General features: G+C 48.1%; 1 protein-coding gene across 1 annotated transcript in view; it reads right to left on the bottom strand.

The window, feature by feature from the left end:
- RASSF7 (Ras association domain family member 7) overlaps positions 1-15,340 on the bottom strand; it is a 34,037-nt gene extending 18,697 nt beyond the window's left edge. Inside the window, exon 1 of the mRNA XM_071427666.1 lies at positions 14,982-15,340. The gene's annotated coding sequence lies outside the window, so the exon portion shown is untranslated. The remainder of the gene's footprint in view (positions 1-14,981) is intronic.
- Between the last annotated feature and the right edge of the window lie 4,945 nt (positions 15,341-20,285).

The raw sequence follows: 20,285 nt of genomic DNA, 5'->3' as shown, positions 1-20,285 counted from the left end.
TGGAAGCTGCTGGGATTAGGAGGTGATGCAACACACAAGTCCGTAGCTGTCACTCGGCAGCTTTAATTGGATTTTTAAATGAAGTTTTCTGTTGTTCTGACATATTCCTCATAATTAGGATCTCCTAAAATCAGATAGTACATCTGGTGCTCCGTAACACAGGCCATGCCCTGGGGACCTTACAGCACTGGAGGAACAAAGATCTATAAAAGAAAACAACAAAGGCTGTTCTCAGGAGATATGTATCTTATTTAATAGGTTGGACAGTCTTCTGAGATCCCAATTGGATACAAGCTGAGCAGAGGCTCATTTGCCACTAGCAAGGATGGTTGCCTTTCTTTTAAGAAAAGATTTTGAGTTTTAAATCTTTCTACCTTAAGTAGGTTGTAAAAAGATTGAAAATCTCTTTTCACTTGTAAAATTATTACTGTGAAAAATAAATTTACTCTGTCTCACTGTCTGCATGGTCCCTTGATTCCTCATCCTATGAAGAGTTCTCCACATCTTCCATCAATTAAGATGGATAAAAATGTCCAATGTTTAGTTTCACACCAGTGAGTTTGCCAGACTGGCTCATGGGCCATCTTCTCTGCCTCAGATTTATTCTTAAAGCTCCTGTGGTGCTGAGGCCATGTTCAGAGACTGACCAGGAATAGTGACTGAGCTGATTTCTGGGTTTGTGCCCACTGGTTCCATGCTGGGATTGCTACAGGTGTATCTTAGAGTTTTGAAAAGTCATGTCCTCATTGTACACTGAGTAGTCAGGCTGCTTTAGGGAGGGGAGCAATGCTGTCTCAGCATCCTGAGCAGTTGAATCATCACCAAGCAGGTCCTTTGGTCTCTCCAGCAGCAGATGAGATAGTAATCCTATCTGAGTTTCCCCAAAGGAGAAGATGCTGTCTCACTGCTCAGGAGCACAGCAAGTGTCCTGGTTCTGAGGTGCCTTAAGATACAGAATATGTTTGCACAAAACCCCCCTCCTGAGTACAAACCTACTGTGGGAGAACAGCAGGTCACCAGCTACAGCCTCTCCTAGCAGAGCACATCTTCCCTGGGACAGCCACCCGAGCCCAGCAGTGTTAGCCCGTGCTACAGTCCATGGTCAGTGTGGGGCATGAGGGAAAAATGCGTATTTGAGGCACCTGAATCTGCAGAGCTCTTGGGTTTTGGCTCTTGGCACAAACCCAAAACCCTCTGAGCTGTGGTTGGGAGGGCAAAGAAGAGGAAAGTTTCTTTTCCAGGCCTATTTCTAAAAGGAAAGAGTGGGAAAGCAGATTTTCAGAGGTGCCCCACATCCCCTGCTCCCCCCAGGAGCTGGAGGTAGTCAGCATCATGGCTGTCAAAACTTCCTGCCTGCTTTCCTCTCCTTCTCCCCTTGCCATGGACTCCTTGAGGCACACCTTGGGAGTGTGCCCCCAGATCCTGCAAGCCTCAGGAAATTTATCAGTCACTATCCTTTCCTGATGCAGCTACAACATTTCATGTGCCTCAGAGAAATTACCCAGTGCACCTCTTGCCTGGCTGAGCACACAGAAGGGCACATTTTCCCCAGAACATGAGCTTCTCTCTCAAATAAAGACAATTGGCTCCAAAATCCCTGCATTTCCAGGAAAGCCCTGGCACCAGGAGAGAAAAGTGGCCAATACCAGAGGGCATGTTGACTTTCTCTTCCAGCAGACACCCTCTACTTCAAAAGCTGTAATCCAAGGCTAGAAATGAGGACCCCTCTCTCTCTCTCTCAACAATATGTATAAATAACACATATAATTACATCTATAAAAATATTTATATATATATGTGTATATATACACACACAAGAGTACTGCCTTCTGTTGCTCAACATACATTTGTAGCAGTGTTACAAAGTGCCCATTGACCCTTGCAGTACTTTTAGGGCTTTTGGAATGTTTGGAGGGTATTAAGTTTTTCCAGGTTTCTTTGGAAGATTTTGAACTCACCATATATTTTCTGGCAAGGTATTTTTTGTGACCATACACTGTTTTAGTGAGAGACAGAAGATGCTGCCTCAAGTGTAACAAAAGAGCTTCTCTGGAAGAATTTTTTCCTCTGTTTCTAGGACAACAAGAGACATAAGAAAGAAAAGATCCTGCAGCATCACAGGAAAGCCAAATTGGGGCTTTGCACTGCAGAGCCCTGCAGCTGACTGCCAGGGTATCAGACTGTATCCCCTCGTTTCCACCCACAACCCTGCCTGGGCCTAGGCTTGCAGGAAGGAGAGACCTTGGTCTGGTGGGTAGATGAGCTGTTGTCCTTCAAGGGCAGGCCTTTTGGCCTCTGAAATGGGATTTATTTCCTGCCCTCCTGCTTTATTCAGTATTCCTTCTGCTTCTGCAGCAAGCCTGGAAAGGCTGCCGGGTGCTTGGTATCCTATGGCTGCAGGGAATGGGGATGCTCAGGAGCAGCCTGCAGGATTGCAGTCCAGATCAATAAACTTTTTGGCTATACTGGTCTGGGGTCTTTGGATTGCCCTGTGTAGGCACACAGCCCTTTCCCAAAAGCACTGACAGCCACTGCAAGGTCTGCATATGCCTCTCTGCTTTCCACAACCTCTGGTGGTGGGAGCTGTGAAGGGAGATCTGCAAAGGGTCTCACGACAAGTGGTGCCCAGCACACTCACAGTACAAGATGAATATAAAACCCATGATAGAGTCAGAGCCAAAAATTCCAGGTCTCTACATCCTCCAGAAGTCTGCATTGCCTGGTCTTTGCTAGAATGGCTCTTGCAAAGGGTCCAGAAATGCAAAATCTACCTTCAAAGAGGAAGCCAATAACTCACAATGAGGAGGAGGGCTCTTACATATCCTTTTTGCAATAAAAAGTAGGAAAAAAATGTGTTCTAGTTAGGTTGGAGCTCCTGCATTCCCATTCAGCAACCCCAGGGGAGAGCACAGCTAGATCATTACAACTTCATTGCCATTCCCCACTTCAGACAGTGAGTTGAGCTGTGTGACATTGGGAGCAAGGGAGGAAAAAACAGCTGAAATAACGGTGGATGGAAGTGAGAGAGAGAAAATGGATGGGAGAAACAAAAAGGGGAAAAGGCAACAGTATCAGGAGAAGAAAAGATGCCCAGGGCACATCCTGCAAGGTTTTGTTTCCCGTCCAGGTGCTGGGCAGAAGACCTGCTTTTCACCTAGGAAATAGCCTCATTAATTATGGCTGTTGAGTATGGGAATGCAGCAGCTCTTTGCCATTCTGCTGCTCGGGTAGCCTGTGACCCGAGCTGTTCAGGTTTCCCAAGCATTTAGCAGTGTGGTCATGCTAATTTAGTTCGGTTTTTCAAAGGCTTGTGGGGAAAAGTCCTCTTCTTCCCAGAGGCATTGAAAGTTTTGACCTCCTGACCCTCCCTTTAACTAGGAGGTTCAAAAGCAGCATTGCAGCTGTTAAAGTTTTTCTTCATGCCTCAGTGATTCTCTGATGGGGGACCAAGCTGGTGTTTATCTAGGCTTGACCTCTATTCTTTGAGCCCGGAGATGTCTCTTTCGTTCAGTGCTACAGGCAGGGCAATGCTGGAAACCTCCCTGCCTTGCCATTCTCTCCCTCCCTGCTGCAAACCCACCGGTGCCCATTACTAATCCATCCCCCACCAGGAGCTGGGGTTCCCGGCACTGATCCCATTTGTCCATCACACTGCAGATTCATTTACATTTAATTCACCATGACTTGTCTATGAAACACGACCCTCCTCCTGCTCTGATGCTGGAACCCATTTGGCTTCCAAAAGTCAACTGCTGCTTTCAGGGGAAGAAAAAATCCCCCTTCCCAACAGGCTTGCCTGGCATGGACCTTTGGTGTCTCATCCTTCCCTTCCCTGCCAAGGCTCATTATTTGCAGGGGACATCCTCCCCTTAATTTACATCTCTGTCACCACATCTAGGGTGGCAGGCTCCTCAAGGGCCAAGATCCATCAAGGCACTTGAGCACAGGTTTAACGTCAAGCATCTTGTTTCGGGATGTCGCTCACTTTCCTTCGCTTAGACGTTGGAGAGAGATGGCCTGATTTGTAACTGTTGTGTTCTGGATATTTACTCACAGCAGCCCGATTTTCAAGCCAGGACAGGGTGGCTTCTGCTTTAGCAAAGGTCTCACCAGCTCACTTCAATGCTGAAGCATTAGGTTAGGATGCAAAGTGAGGTGAGAGAAGGCAGGAGAAGAAACGTCTCTGAACTTCTAGTCCCTGAAGCTGTGGGGTTAACCACATTCACACGACAGATTAGGGTCATTAACGTAGTCATTAAAAAAAGGGAGAGTCCTACTGTGAATAATGGCAGGTGCTTCACACACTGGCAGGTGCCTGGGCCCTGTGGTGGAGGCTTGAAGGTGATGAGATAGTGATGAGTGTGAGACATCTCCAAGGTAAGAGCAACACTCACCCTTCCTACACCTCTCCTGCCATCTGAAAATGGTGGCAAGCACAGGAATGTGCATGGATGAAGGACTGAACTACCCTGGATCATGCCCCCAGTGCCCAGTGCACTCTGCCGAAAGGTGCTTCTGGTCAAAACTGGGATAAGGGCTTGTGCTCTGGGCTCCTGCACCCCTGCTCAGTTATTATCTCTTTAGGTGAGCTCAGCTTCTCGAGCTGCAAAATTGGGATAATGTTTACTTTGCTTCCAGGGGTGTGGAGGAATAATTAATTAATGTTTATGAAATGCTTTCAGATCCCTGAACAAGAGGGGTGAGATAAGCAGAAAGGGTTCATGAGGTAGGTGGGAAGCGTTACGATGAATTATTGCGATTCAAAGGTAAATTACTGTTATTGCTGCCGAATAAGCAGACACAGCCATTAGCCTCCGACAATCTGATTTCTAACCCTGTTAGCTCCTTTTCCCCTCCTTCTTCCCAACAAAAAAGTGGTTACATCTTTGCTAGTCCCACCCAGTTGAAGTTGACAATAATAACCTGATAAACCATGTGAGGCTGACCCTGGTGCTTGTGGATGAGACCTGAAGCAGGACAGTTCTCACCACTGCCATGAGCTTCTCACCTCTGATAGCATCTGGGGGAGGCAGACCACTCTTCCTTTGCAATGGGGAGCATCCCCAGACCAGTCTCCCATCCAGCTTCAAGAAGCAAACTTGTGTGAGCTCCAAAGCTTGTGGCAGGTCAGGAGGTGAGGGTGATGTGATTCCACCACTCACAGTTACCACCCCTCAGGTGAGCTGGGAAATGTACTTGTACATGCCTCTAGCCCAGCCTTTGCTTAGAAAGGCTGAAATCCCAGGAAGGGCCTTGCACTGGTGATGGGTGGGGGCACAGTGACACGGTGGGCAGGCACACAGGAGCTTGGAACTGCTCTAAGCTGAGCTGCAAACAGTCCTTAGGCACTTTGGCCATCCTTGCCTGGAAACCAAAGCAAACCTGACCTGTTTTAAAGCAGTGTGAGTAATGTGAATCCCGGGCTGGTGTGAGCAGGTTTTTCTGGTTCTTGCTCCAGCTATTCTCCCTCCTTCCCTGCCTGGGCTCCCAGTTTCGAGCTGGGAAGGCACCTGAGCCTGGCACAGCTTCCACCCTTTAGGACACCTTTTCCTGCTCTCTACCTGTGCCATTCCCATTGCCCCTAATTGCTTTTCCAGCACCATGCCTCAGAAGCCACCTGCCAGGTTGTGCTCTCAGAATCCCCCACTACACAGCCAGCCCCACATTTCAGCCTCACAGCCCCCTCACAGCACCAGCACTGGAGGTTCTCTCCCACGCCTCACTTTGCTGGTGCCAGGTGTCAGAGCAGAGCACAATCTTGCACCAGCTCTGTGCCTTGCTGGTACCCAAGTGGAGACCTTGGGCAGAAATAAGGAGAGTCCCAAGCCTGGATTGCTTTTGGTACTGACTTGGACGTCCAAGGCCACATCTACACATAAGCTCGTAAAGTACAAGCAAGCTTTCTCGTTTCTAATTGTCCTTTTAGACTCAAAACCTTTCTTTTTATTTTTTTTTTTCCCTGCCAGGAAGACCAGTGTTATGTATGAAAACCCCAGTTCAGTAAGACAATTACCCCTGAGCTGGAACCCAACACTGAAGATTTAACCCCCTGCAGGATTTAAGCCTGAGTTTCAGCCCTGTTGAGTCAAAGGTCTTTGGAGAACAGGACTGAAGGCCTAAAATTATTCCAGTGCCTTGGTGCCTCCCTGGAAATCCCAGTCTGGTGGGAAAGCAGCTGTCTCTTTTAAAAGTACAATGAAGTTAACAATAGTTATCCTTAGTTGATTAAGTCCTAACTAGGTCCTATATGCACCTGAAACATACAAATAATACCTAAACAAAGAAGAACAGAGATTTGTTTGTTTGTTTTCATCTTTGACAAAATGTTGCAGTCTTTATTTTAATTTTAAAGATAAATTGCTATCATCTTCAAGGGACTGATTTCTTATTAGCTATTGATTTTACATGAAGATGTTATTTGTCAGGATATTTATCTGCTCTCTATGTCCAGAGTAGGATAGGCAACGTCAACTGGAATTCGTTTGGGGAGATAAATAGAAAATAGATTTTATAACCTACTCTGCTAAGAATAAATAGTGCCCAATACTCTACAAAGTATCACTTGACTCAGGTTTTCCTAGTAACTACATAAATCATGCAAAGTCGCTTTTCCATTTGTATGTTAGTGGCATGCCTGAAACAGAAATATCATCCAACAGATGCACATTCAGCTTGTATCTTCCTTTCTATTGGAAAGTCAGTAAATTGGCTTTTGCTTCCATAATGCTGAGCTCTTGGCAATTTTTGAGCATAGCCGTACTCAGCACACAGCAGGCAGCTCTAATAACAGGTGACCTAAGCAAAAAGGAGGATTTAGACTGCCCTTGCTCCCTGAGATCTTCACCTCTTAATAGTCAATATTTGCCTTCAGGCTGTGGGTTACTTAAAGAAGCCAGGCCAGCCCTGTACCAGCGAGGCTTTGCAAAGGGCTGCTCATCTCCTGCAGCGTCTCTGAGCCAGCATAGCCCAAAACACACAGAGCAGCCCCGAGGGGGACATGTCACAGCACATGTAGCTCCCTCCAAACAGCACTCTGGCAAGTCCTGTTTTCCTACCAAGCAACCCCCTTTTCCCTCCAGGCATGGGAAATATGCCTGGCTGCCATTCAGAGTGGGAAACAACTGAAAAGCCAGAAACTTTAGATGGGATGAAGCCTGGATTGTATCGCCCTCAACAAGTGGGAGTTTTAGAAAACACCACCTTTGTGAAACCAGAGAGAGAAAACAACACAGAGCCTGGCATGGGCAATGAAATATGTATGTACCTAGGACCTCATCCAGCCCTCTCCCGCCACTGCACCTCTCAGCTTTGCATTCAAGGGGCCCTGGATCTCATCCAAAAACGATACAGGGGAACAAATGTAGCCCTGGCAACCCCACCGAGGGCAGGGAGGAACAAAGAGGACCCCCGGGCTGAATTTGTTTCTATTTTTAATCCTTATCTTTACCCATCACCCCCATCCATGGAAAGAGGCTTCTCAGCTGTATAGATTTGCATTGCTATGGGAGTTTGAAGTGATAAAACATTTGGCCTGCCTATTCAGAAGCAATTAGTGATTCAAAGCAGCCTGAGACATCTTAAAGGGGCCTGGTTTTCCAAGAGACAGGTGCTCTGAGCTGACTTCAGGGGAAAACAAAGTTTTTAGACAAAAAGAAGTCACTGGCTGCTTGAAAATGCAATTCCTTCAAGACTGAGTAATGACAAATAAATATTGCATAGAAAATTCCAGATTAGGCTGGCAAAATCTGGAAGGAGGTGGGGAGATAGGCCTGATGTACACTGTTGATAGAAGTAATGTTTATGTATCTGTTGAACACATACAATTTATATTTTTATGTTATGGGTTTCCCCTCCACCACCACGACTAATGCAGGCAGAGCCATCCCCCACTAAGGCTGCCATTCCAGCATCCCTGTCCCAACAGCATCAGCATCAAGACAGAATTTCTCACCCACATCTCCTACCAAGAGAGGAGGTATTTTTTTGAGCATTGCTGCCCTTAGACCTTTACATCCACCTCAGCAAAAGGGCAGCTTACCAGCCTTTAATCTGACTGCAGTGACTAGCACATCCTGCCACTGTTGCAGGGTAAACTGAGGAAAGGAATGAGACCTGCAACACAGCCCGTGTTGTTACAGGCTCTGGCAGGATGAGAAGCCCTGGAAAGGCAGCATGGGGATGACTAGCTCTCAAGGTCCCTGGGAAAAGCTGGGAAAACCCATGCTAAGGGCAAGATTGCCCATGCAGAGACATCAGGGCAGGACAAGTTGGTATACAAATGTCCAAAGCAGAGAAGAAAGCATTCACTCTCCCCCTGAAGGAGTTGTCCTGTGGTGTCCTCCCCATGCAGCTCTTTTTCTCCCTTTATCACCAGGAGACAGAGTTTCCTGCAACAGGCAACTGAGAGCAAATTGAGGCTTTTGCTTTGTGCTGTGGAGGCTCCAGCTTCTCTCTATCCCCATGCTATCGAGTTATGCTGACACAACTGCTGAATTGCTGGGTTCAGGAGAAAAAAGGGAGGAGGAAGAGATCTCTAACTTCCATTTGGAGGCGTCTTCTCCTCCCCACTGTACTGTGTACAGCACCTGGACTCCCTGCAAAACCATCCCAGTCAGCCAAAGACGTTTCCACCACACGTGCCTCTGCTGGGGCTTTGCCAGGCAGAGAACAGCACAAGAAGACTGCAGGAAAGGCTAGGGCTGAGTTAAATCTGAAAGGATTTCTTCCAGAGAGCACTGGAAAGCTAACAGGCCAGGGGGCCACAGCTGGCAGGGGATGCATTTTAAACTGCTTTTTAATCTGAGAGCAGATATATCCATCACCATCTCTAACATCTGTCTGGCAAGCTGCAGACAGATGTTAGAGACATGGGTGGGGGCAATAATCTCCCTGGCTGTTATATGCAGACTAAGGGAGAAGCCAGGCAGCAGATACATTCAGCAGCCCTCAGGGGCTTCCAAGGCAAAGCACTGGTTGTAAGCAGGTGCTGCTCGGCCCCAGCAAGCGATGGAGGAGCACAGGTAGTGCAGATATGTCCCTTTTCCCATAGTACTGCAGGAATCAAATGCTCTTTGGGGAAAAAAATACCCTCCCTTACATGCAGCTCTGCAGGGCTTAGAGAGCATCTCAGCCACTCAGCTCCAGGGCTGGCTTAGTGGGTTCAACACGAGTCTCCTGCTGAGATCGGGGCTTGCAGCACACACTCACACACCTACAGGGACATCTCAACCCCAGCAGCTTTCAGGCTGGAGAGCAGTAATAAAAGGAGAGACAAAAAATACCTCTTCCTATTTCCCAAACAGGAAACAAAACTCCCAGATGCAGCTTACATGTAAAATAAACAGCATGCAGATATCAACCTGCATCTTCAGGCACTAATACGTCCCCATGCAACTGATCCTGACTAGACTGATTTTTGCCCAAGCTACAAAGCATCAAAGGCAGAGGTGTGAGTTGCAATCACTTTTCCTGGTCCCAGGCTGTTAAACCTGCATGTCCCTGATCATGAAGAAATCACTTGGCCAAAACAAGGGGTCAGACCTGCAAACCTATTCCAGGCGCTCTTCAGAGCATGCTACACCCGCAAGACTAACCTAGATTTAGGACAAGATCATAAGCACAAGTGAAATGCAAAAAGCAGCAGTAAGGAGAGAACCACAGGTATTGTGGAAGAGGCCCAAGACACCTGTCTGGGGCCAAGCCCGGAAGGTCTATCAGCCCTCATGGCATCTGCTGTGTCTTGTCTCCTCAGCAGTAGCTGTTTGTGTGGATATCTCACTTTTCTTAGCACATATACATGCACCATCAGGTTTGAACTCCCACTGTTGCAAAGACATGTTAGAGATGTGACCCTGAAATGCTGGAAAGGTTCAGAAAGCAAAGTGCACTCACAATTTACTTATTAAACCTTAAACCTTGGGGCTGTGCTGCTTTTTGAGTTGGCAAAGCGTGCGGGACAAAGAGGCTACTAAAATGCCAGAAGTTTTCCCCCTGAATCGGGTGACAGAGAGGATAATGGCAGCTATAGGAAGGACTTTCCTGGATCTCATAGGATCCTCAAGAACATATAGCAACCACCTGGAAAAATGCACCAGGCAAGAAAGAGGAGGTACAGCAGGACCAGTAGGTCCAGAGGTGGTCCTGAAGGCCATCTCCAACCCACTTCTGGTACCACACTTACCCCCCTCCTGCCAAAGGAAATTTCCACCCACCCTGGTTCACTTGTGTGACAAGTTTTTCCTCCCCTACCTCTGCTCAGGTGTGACTTTATCAGCTGTTTTTCAGCCAAGAGGATGCTTCACACCAAAGGGCTCCAGAGACAAGCCTTGTAATTAAGACATGGGTGCCACCCACCAGTTAACTCCTCCTCCTTCCTCATTTAGCCTGGGAAACATAAAGCTGGGTTTGTTTATATTGCCCATACAACTTAGCATTTGTGCATTCTGCTTTCTGTCTTCAGAGCACTTCAGCAGGTGTTTTGCAAGCTTCTTCCCAACTCCCGTATGACAAAGGATTTGGACAGGGGATGGAAGGGGATCAGGGAAAAGGAAAGCTAAACAATTTGCCCCAGAGCAAAAAGAGGTGGCAGTAGATCCAGGATCAACACTCAGCAGTTCCTGCCTCTGAATCTCATGCTCTGATCTTAGCTTGTACCTCACTACCTTCAGGTTCAAAACTGATATTGTGGAGCCTTGTGCTCTTCTTGGTACCAGAGAGCAGGTTTCAAGGGATTTCCTTTAGGTCACACCCACTGGACTGAGTGGTCCTGCATCAACAATTAAACTATGTAATTTCAAACATCTGGCAGTGGTTTGTAAACCCATGATCAGCACATGTTTCCCTTAAGAGCACCACATGTAAGAGAAGGAAAGGATTCCTCCATTCATCCAAGCTTCATATTGGACTAGTTAAAGCAGGCAGTGGTGGACTGACAGCTGTACTACTCTTGGTGCAGAGAGTAGGACTTGATCAAGGACTGTCCAGCTCTAGAAAATCCCCAGGGGAGAAAATGTTAGATTTTTTTTTCTTCTGCCAGACCAATGCCTCTGCATCAAGCAGTTGGAGAAATGTGTGGGCCAACAAAGAAGAAGGTGGAGCAGCAAGTGCTTGGATCAGGCTGTGGAATGAGAACAACTTAAACTCCTTTTCCCATTGCTGGCCATAACAGTAGAGTAGCTCCAGGAACGTCAATGGAATTTCAGCAGTCTGGAACAGCACTATCATTTCTATCATCCTGTACCTGGATATATCTGGTCCAATTGCCCAAAAATTCTTGATATATTGATAACCCTGCCACAGCTTTATTGAAGGCACTGCTGACTTGCTAAGTTCCTTAAATCATTGCTGGACCAAGAGCAGCCCCTCTCCTAGGAGGTTCTGGGTCCACAAACTACTTATTTTCTCCCAATCAGTGGAACAGTCTTGTAATGGAGTTTGTTTTGCTGGTTTTGCTGGAATCTTTCTCTCTTGCTACAGAGGGAGAGGAAAGCTCATTAACACAGAGAGAAGAGACACACTCCTCATCTTTGTCTTTTAATCATGAGGCAAAATCAAAAGGTTCTAGCAGATAAAGAGAGGTTTCTTGGTCCCAAGAAGCACCTCTCTGGGGTGAGGTGAGAGCACCACTGTCAGACCCTTTGCTCTATCAATCCCTTTACCTCTGCCTAAACCTGCCATTTGCTCTATTCCTGTCATTGTGTGTCAAGGCTCTGCCCCTTGCTTTGCTTCAACCCTCCCAGATCTAAAATAGACATGAGGCATACAGCATCTTTCCCAAAGCCCTCCAGGACCTGCTGATGAAGACTCAAGAAGCATTAGAGGACTCCAGTGTCACCATCGCTTTGGGGATTACTCCTTTCTGGGGTAGGAGAGGCTGGCAATTACAGGGATCAAATCTCCAGCCCTCTGTTTCATGAGAAGGGAGGGCAAAGCAATTTTGGCTTCTGCACTGCTGGATATGCAGGGCAAACAAACACAAAGTGCCAAGGCTGGAGACCGCAGGCATTGGGGAGCCTGGAGCAGCACTGTAGACAGCCTCAAACTCTGGGGCCAGGTGAGGACTACCAAATCCACATACATGCAGGCTGAGTAATGTCCTGAGGAGCCCAAACATACATGGAAATGGCTGGGACTTGAGAAATCTTGCCCAAGGGCCAACGGGGCTCTAGCAAGTGACCACACCAACTTATGTAGATCCCACATTCATTAAAAGTAAAATTACTGTCTCCCTTTAATAACATTATTAATGATGTCTGCTGTCCTAGGAACCAGGATTGCTTGGACCTCACATCTAGTATGGAGGAAATCTGAGCTTATGCTGAAGCCTTCTGGTGAGTGAGCTTTGCCAGGGTCCCTCTGTTACCAGGCCTCTCTGGTGTTTAACTGAGGTTTGGTCTATGCCAGGCCTTCCCAGGGTCAGTCAGTGAGTATGTCTGTCTTTCCTTCTCTCAAAACCCATTTCCACCCACTTGATGGTGTCCTCAAGCAGGGCATCTCTACTTCTCAACAGTGTTTAAATGGTATGAAGAGAAGGAAGGGGCACAGACTTTGACAGGCACACAAGTCCTGTCTTTTCTTGAAGAAGGCAACAGGAAAGAAAACAGATCAAGCATTATTTTTCTTGGTGAGGAGATGGGATAATTTCCTGTTCATGATTCATCACTGTCATGTGGAGACAATGACAGTCCTTCATCCTCCTCACAGCTTTGTCTTTAACACACCGCTCATGCCAGCACACCTCTCCGGATAAGGTGCAATTACCTGGGAGTTCACTGGCTCATCACTAGCAATTATCCAACTGCCCTGTGTCCCATCAACCCACCCTAATCACTACAGCCATAAAACTCATAGCTTCTACAGTAAATACCATCATTAAACCTCTGGGAGTAAATTTACTATCAGCCATGGAGTGATTGCTTGCTGGGGTCACTGCAAACATGCAAACTGAACAGAAGGATTGTTATAAAATACAATCCCACTCAAATAAAAGCAGACGCTATTAGCAAGCAACAGGCACTGTTTATTCCATAAAATACCAGGAAAGATGAGTTATTTAATGACTGACATGTTATTTAATCTGGGAAAGTCCTGCCTCACTGGAGCTAATGTTCCCAGTTCATAAACTGCCTCAGCTCAATTGGTGGGGAGATATAAAGTGAGCTGAATTTGTTCCTGTTTATGGCCTGCAAGGTGTGGGTATGTTTTCCCCTCTCTTGGGTTTCAGACTGACATTACTGTTCATGGGTTTAATAAAGCCTGAAGAATGTACTGGCCTTAACCCTTCAGAGAAACAAGTCTTATTTGAACTAATTGGAGCAGGGAGAGCTGTTGGTTCAAGTAGGAACCATCATCCAGTCCCAAGCTGCTCAATTTAAAAACATGATTGTCAAAAAAAATAATTAAAATACCCAGTTTGTTTAATTCACCTTTAGTGAATTTTCATGTTTATTTGTTTTCAGGTTCATCTAGGTCAAACCTCTTCTTACAACATGTGACAGATGTTTTTTCTTAGCTTTCATTTAGATACAAAAAGCATGACTGATTCTCACAGATCTAGTAACTGGGTTTTCTAGGCAGAGCCTCTGCTGCTGTAAGCCCACCACTCCAAGATTGTAAACTTTGGCAACATTTCAGTATGCAGGATAATTTTTTTAAAAAACTAACAACTTGTGCTACATATTCCCACTTAAACAGAGAAAAATGATGGATTTACCAGGCATGACCCTTTCCCTCTCTCTAATCCCCCCACAGCCCTGGGACAAGCTGACTGTGCTAATCTCACCCCTCCAGGTCATCAGTGCGAATCCAGGTCAGCAATAACATGCTGCCAGCAGAACACTCCCTGCTCATTTTGTGATGTCCCTCTGCCTTTCCCTGCCACTGGCATGCTGAAGGACTGCTCTTCTACTATGAGCATGATACTAGGAGGGACCTCCAAGTCTCACCATGCCTTTGGGTCTGTGGGAAAGAATTGTTCAGGCAGGTCTCAGCCTTGTGCTCTAATAAATAACACAAGCTGTGCTCCAAAAGGTCTTGGTGTTGTTATCCCTCTTCATGCCCCACTTGCAGCAGCAAGACCTGAGTCGTGGCGCTGCTTTTCAACGTGCGCCACTGAATCCATGCAGGACACCAGCCCTTCCACAAGCTCACCCCCTGCCACTGAGCCAGGAAGGTCCTCTGGGATGGCTGTTACCCTGTGGAGGTGGTTTCTCAACTTGGACAGCTTGGATGTGCCCTGTCATTAATGGCTGGCACATACTTTCACAGATATGTCTCTGCTGGTTTTGACAGGTGCAAAATGGGCTGTGCTGAGTGCTGCCTCCCCGTGCCGGCAAACATCTTCCCCCAGCCAGCTCCTCACATCTCTGCTCGCATCTTCCAGGTGCAGGGAAAAGCCTTTTCTTTACAGCATGGCCCTGCAATGCCCTTTGCTTTCCTGCACAGGGCTGAGCCCTGAGGCACCCTTCTCTCCCCACCCCCAAGCTCCAGAGGGACGGGCTGCAGGGGGGTTACGCTGAGGCAAGAGCAGAGCAGCTCTCTATCAGCAGGAAAGCTGCTTCATTTCAATGTAAAGCCATCTTCTTCTAGCACATCTCAGAGCCCCGGGTGCCCTGCAGGGCTTTTGAGAGTTTGACTATTCAGGAGAACGCAAAACTAGCCAAAATTACTTGTTCCTCTTGAAGCAGGAGAGCTGACCACACAACTGTGGGAAGGCTCCTTGACTCCCCTGTCCCTGCTCAGCTTTTCCCCAGCTATCCCTCCCCCAAACCCCACTGCACGGTCACTTTCAATGCCCCCAAACACCGATGATTTCCCCATCCCTTCTCCCAGCTGAACCAGCTCCGCTGCCGTGTCTGTGCGGAGCACAGGTGCCGCCGAGCCGCCGTGCGGAGTCCCTGCCAGCGGCCCCCGACACCCGCGGGTGGAACTCATCCCTGCTCCGGGCTCCGGGCTGGGGCACGGCCCGAGGGCGCTCAGGGTACCTGCAGGAGGGCCGGGGCCCTGCGCGCTGCTCCTCGCCGCGATGCCCGTCGCTTCCCAGCACCCGCCGTGCTCCCGGAGCCGAGTGGGGACGGGAAAGTCTGGCTCCTCTGCTTCTCGTTGCCAGGACACCTTGGCGTTCAAACCTGAGCTGGGACCAATCAGCCCCGGGGCTGGGGAGCACCAGCCCCACGTCATCCACTGCTGGCGTTGATTTGAGCGAAAAAGCGTGACAGCGGTCACAGAGCCCGTGGGGAGCTGCCTTTGTGCGGGTGGGCTCTGCCCCCACCCCTGCCGCTCACTGGAAGCCTCTTCTGTGGGGCTGCGGAAAACAAAAGAGACGTGGGGAAGGGAAGGGAAAAGAGCACTTCTCCCAACTGCCAGAACTGTGTTTGCAAGCCTGGGTTCTTCTGCATGTCCTCTTTCTCCGCGTCCCAGCTCCAGCCCCTCTCCCGGTGGTCACCTTTCCACGGAGAGCCTCCCGGTGGTCACCTTGCCGGGAGCGGTGTCGCTTCCCCAGCACCGGCAGTGTGCTCCTTGTGCCCCGGTGCGGCCGCTTCCACCTGCCTGGCTCTGCCCCAGACGGTGCAGCGTGGGTGTGGGCCCGCAGACCCACGGCTCCAGGGATGCTTTCTGACCTGGCTGCAGTCGCAGGGGCATTTTTTTCTCCCAGCCAGCCCCTGTAAGATGTTTTTTTACGGAGCCCAGAACTGGCGCCTTAAGCCCCTCATGAGCACAGGGGACTCAGGTGCACAATGCAAACAGTCCATCCTTTGTTAGGGAAACTTTCCTGTCTGTCCATTCAGGAAGCACTCTGGCCACCACACTCCAAAACAGTCAGACAGGAAAGTTTCCTTAACACCTTGGTGCTGGCTTCTCTGCTCAAACACGTGCAGCTGCTGCCAAGGTGCGCACCTGACTGAAATGTGCAGCCATCATCTTGTTTCCTGTGGTGCTGGAGGTGGGAACTGGGGCATCTCCACTCTCCACAGCCAGAGAGGGTTCTTTCCAACCCACCAGGCTCCTTCCTAAGGTACAGGTGCCTGGGTAGATTCTGAAGAGAGATCTCCACATCACCTTGGTGGTGGTGTAGACAAGAGCAACCCAGGTGTTCTGGCAGAACTTCTCCCCTTGAGCTCCCTAGACCCTCCAGCCCAGGCATCTATGTGGATCTCCTCCTGCTCAGGAAATAATAGTTGTAGGACAACATCCTTCACACCCAGACCACATGCTGAACCTCTGGGATAAGTGCACCTGGCTTCTGCTAACCCTGCCCCCTGTCATTTATTCTCCCCAGAAGAAGACCACTGAGGTTTTGCCAGCTCACAAGAGAAGGTGACCTGAAGAGGGGGTCTGAGCATCCTGGAGGGTGGAACCATAGGATCAGCTACATGTGGTGTTGTGCCTGACTCACTTCCCCATTATACCATGTCCCAAACACCCATTTCACTCCATTAATTAGCCATGCTGCTGAGGTACTATGCACCCCTGTGGCCAGCACTTGGGCTGGTTTCCTTGCCACCCCATGCCTGCAATTAAGGAATCCAGGCTGGCTCCTCCCCCACTCTGCCCCGCAGGTGGATATGGATGAGCTGTAGCAGCCTTTTCCCAGTGACCCCACATCTTGCCAGTACAGCACCAGGCAGCCTGACTGCTTTCCATGTCTTTGGGCTAAATACAGCTCCTTGTGAAGGAGGTATGATTTAATTAAGGACACTATTTCTGCAGAAGATGGTCCGTGTGAGGCTGTAAAGGTCTTGAACTCATTAATTTTCAGGACATACCTGCAGTTAATTTGTGGTGACTATAGAGCAGACAAGCACAAAGGGAGGTGTTCCTGTGGCTCTGAGGTTGCTCTGCTCATCCTCAGGACCAAGCCTCCAGCAGTGCTGGTTAGACCACAGTTACAGATGTCCCTTGTTTGGCTCAGATACCAGACTTCTCCATTGACTTGATGGGGCAGGAGAAGGTGAATGACAATCACAGAAAGTGATGGGATGGATTCACCCCCTCATTAGCTCCATCACCCCAATTACAAAGCTTGGGGAGGGTGTCAGCTGTCAGGCAGGGCTGCAGCTCCACTGCCATACAGAGCAGGAGGGTGAAAACATTGACATTTCTGGCAGCCTTCCAAAAGGGAATAGACAAAATGGCAGGAGATCAGGTGTGTGTCAGCGTGGAGCCCAGCAGATGTGAAAGGACGTCCCTATCAGTGCTGTCAGTGCTTTTAACAGCAGGTTACAAGGGCTGAACAAGGCAGTAAGACCTGGCTGTCTGGGCACTGCCACGGTGTAGCAACACCCATGACAAAGGCAAATAGCAGCCTTGTCCAGTAGTGGGGCTTGGGGATAAGGCTGTCAGAAATACTGAGCTGGGGCTGTTACCAGCATTTCTCCCATGGAGAAAAAGCCATTTCTGAACTTGCACATGATTTAGAAGTGCTCCCCTTTATCCCCAATCCTTTTGGTCCTCACCTGAGACAGGAATGAACTTCCAGCTCCCCAATTCACCATCTCCTATCTCAAGCTTTAACTCAGGCAGTCAATCTTAGGCCCCAGTAACCTGGGGAGATTCTCAGTCAATGGAAAAATCCCACTTGGAGAGTGGTTTCTCTCTCAGGCGACTGACTCAGCCCCTGGAGGTGCCATCTTCCTCCTCCACTGTGGCAGGAGCCAGGTACAGCCAGGCACAGCCAGTGCCTCGTGTTAGATGGGAGAGGAGTCCTGCCTCCAGGCAGAATCAGAGGATGTGAGATACCAAAATACTCCAGAGGGCCTGGGCCTCGCTTCTTGGCTAGGAGCCACCCCTGACCAGCCCCACCCATTTTGTCCAGGCATGGGCAGCACTGGTGGATTGTGTAAGAGAGCTGGAGGGGCTGGAAGAGGGCCCAGCAAATATTGATTCAATTCTTCATTCAATGCATGTTCGAGTGAAGCAATTCAGAACTGTTCCATCAATTCAGACTGGCATAATAACATTAGCCAAAAAACTCAGGAACTTGGTCCATCTTTCCTAGCAGATCTATTATTCTGAATCATTCCCTGAGGAGCAACAATACAATTATTGTTGCCTGATACACCAAAGCCAAAAATCCTAAAAGTCTGAAAGCCAAAGGTTTTGTTTTCATTTTCCTCTGGAGAAGAATACCTGTGGGAATGTGCCAAAGAACCAGTTCCTTGAATAAATAATATTATAAAAGAAGAAGAGGAATAAAGTAAAATTTACTACATGTATCTGATAAGAACATTAAAAAATAATAATAATTTAAAAATAACACTTGCAAACCTCTTTTAGCACTTGGAGCAACCAGAGCCAAGAAAAATGACAGGGCTAAGGAAGAATTTTGTGTTGGCACTGCCACTGTGGGAACAGTGTGCAGGGAGAGAACTGTGATCCCCACCTTTCCACACGTACACTGCACCCTTAAAATAGACTTGACTTGAAGTTGTGTGTTTTCCACAGTCCAATAACACCTTCTACAAACCTATGTCCATCTCTGCCCTCCCCTGCTCTCAAGTGATCATCTCTTATATCCCATGCTTTTGGCTTAGTCTATGTATTCCTTGGAGAAACTCCTCCAAGGTGGTATTCTCCCTCTTTCCTCATTCCCCCTGAAGGGTCCTCCTTTCCCATCAGATTTATTTTTCCACATGGCCAGTGGGAACTGAAATGAAGGTAAACACACATATTCATGCATGTCTCCATCTCTATATCTATCTGTCTCACAGGTAAGATGCAAACCCTGCTGAAAATAACAACTTTAACCATGGCAACGCACTCCAGCAACACAAACACAAGGGCACTGAGGTTGTAAAAAGGCTGAAAAAAAGAACAAAAGGAGGAGAGGGACTGGGTCCATTGAGGCCTGTTAAAGGCCAGGCAGCTGGATCTTGGTTGAGCAGCCAGTTAGCAGGGTTGGTATCTCTTCTCCCTATTTTTCCTCCCTTTGTATTTACATTTCCTTTTGTACTTAACATCTTGCTACATGGAGGTCTTGTTCCATTGCCTCTGCCCTCACTGGCCTGGACTGACCTGGAGGGGAGCTTCCTTCCTTGAGCTCCAAGTTGTTACAAAGAAATGTTACAAGTGAAGATCTTGGCTCCCTGAAAAATCTCAGTGCTGCATTACTGATGGAAAAACCAGACCCATGGTGAGATGCCATTGTCTCAGCTCCACCCTCCTCCTCTAAGAGAAGCTGCATGGCTCAAGCCATGAAACCAGCAGCCTCTTCTTGGGATATGGGGTAGCCAAGCCCCCTGCATGGCAGATTCCATCACCATCTTGCTGTGCTTCAAGGACAGCTTGGATTGTACCTGCCAGCTGGAAAAACCAGAGCCCTGATTTACTCATGGAGAGGACAGAGACCATCGCTGGTATGGAGCACAGAGGTCATTCCAGCTGTACAGAAAGCACCTGCAATGCAATCAGGGCACTCCTGGCACACTCCAAGCCTTCAGTGAAGACTCTGGCACTGTTATGAGAGGCTCTGCAGGGCCAAGGCCCTGGCCAGCAGAGCTTGTAGGCCAAAGGAACAAAATCGATGGGAGGTGGAAGAAAGCATGTTTTGTGAACAGCATTTCCCAAAGATGAGGAAGAGGAGTGGAAGGGTTAAGTGACCCCAGTGCCAGAAGTGGTCACAGACCCACTGCTGTTTCACCCTCTTGTAGCTGCTAACACAGTTTAAGACACAGCCAGGAACACAGGACTGGCACCTGGTCTGGGTGGGAGGTGAATCTGGACAAAGCTGCAGACTTTTCCTAGCCACAGCTGAAATGTTATAATTTTTGGATGATTTTGGCTCTGTGGTGACTTCAGACCTCCTTCTAAAGGGTGATGTGGATTGTTTTGGTTATTCTTGGTTAAAACCCAGTGAGCCTTTGCAGTCTTCAGAGTGAAGGAGATGATGATGATGACACAGTGTAAAGACAGTGACACTGGAGGTGGCACCCATGGCTTAGGAAAGCTGTTCCTGTGCAAATCAGGGAGAGGAGCACCTTTCAGGGTAACTGGTTAGCAAAACTGGTGCCAAAGGGTTAAAGGGTTTTAGTGAAAGCACAGGAGAGACTAAATGGATCGGAGAGTAAAAATCCAATTAGAAGATCTAACAGGAAGAAGCCAAGCCCTGAAACAATAAAGATAATAGTTTTAGCTGCCAAAGAAAAGATTAGAGTGAGAGCAGATTTGTGGTGGGGCCAGGAGGAAGGAAAAACTGTAGCAAAAAAAACAAACAACAAAAAAAAACAATTAAAAAAAATAAAGAGTCATTATTCCTCAAGACAGATTCACATGACAAATTCATGTTACAG

The sequence above is a fragment of the Agelaius tricolor genome, unplaced genomic scaffold (assembly GCF_023055355.1).
Source record: "Agelaius tricolor isolate 1412-34295 unplaced genomic scaffold, bAgeTri1.0.p SCAF_5, whole genome shotgun sequence".
Classification (NCBI taxonomy): Eukaryota; Metazoa; Chordata; class Aves; order Passeriformes; family Icteridae; genus Agelaius; species Agelaius tricolor.
This window is presented reverse-complemented; position numbering and strand designations above follow the sequence as displayed.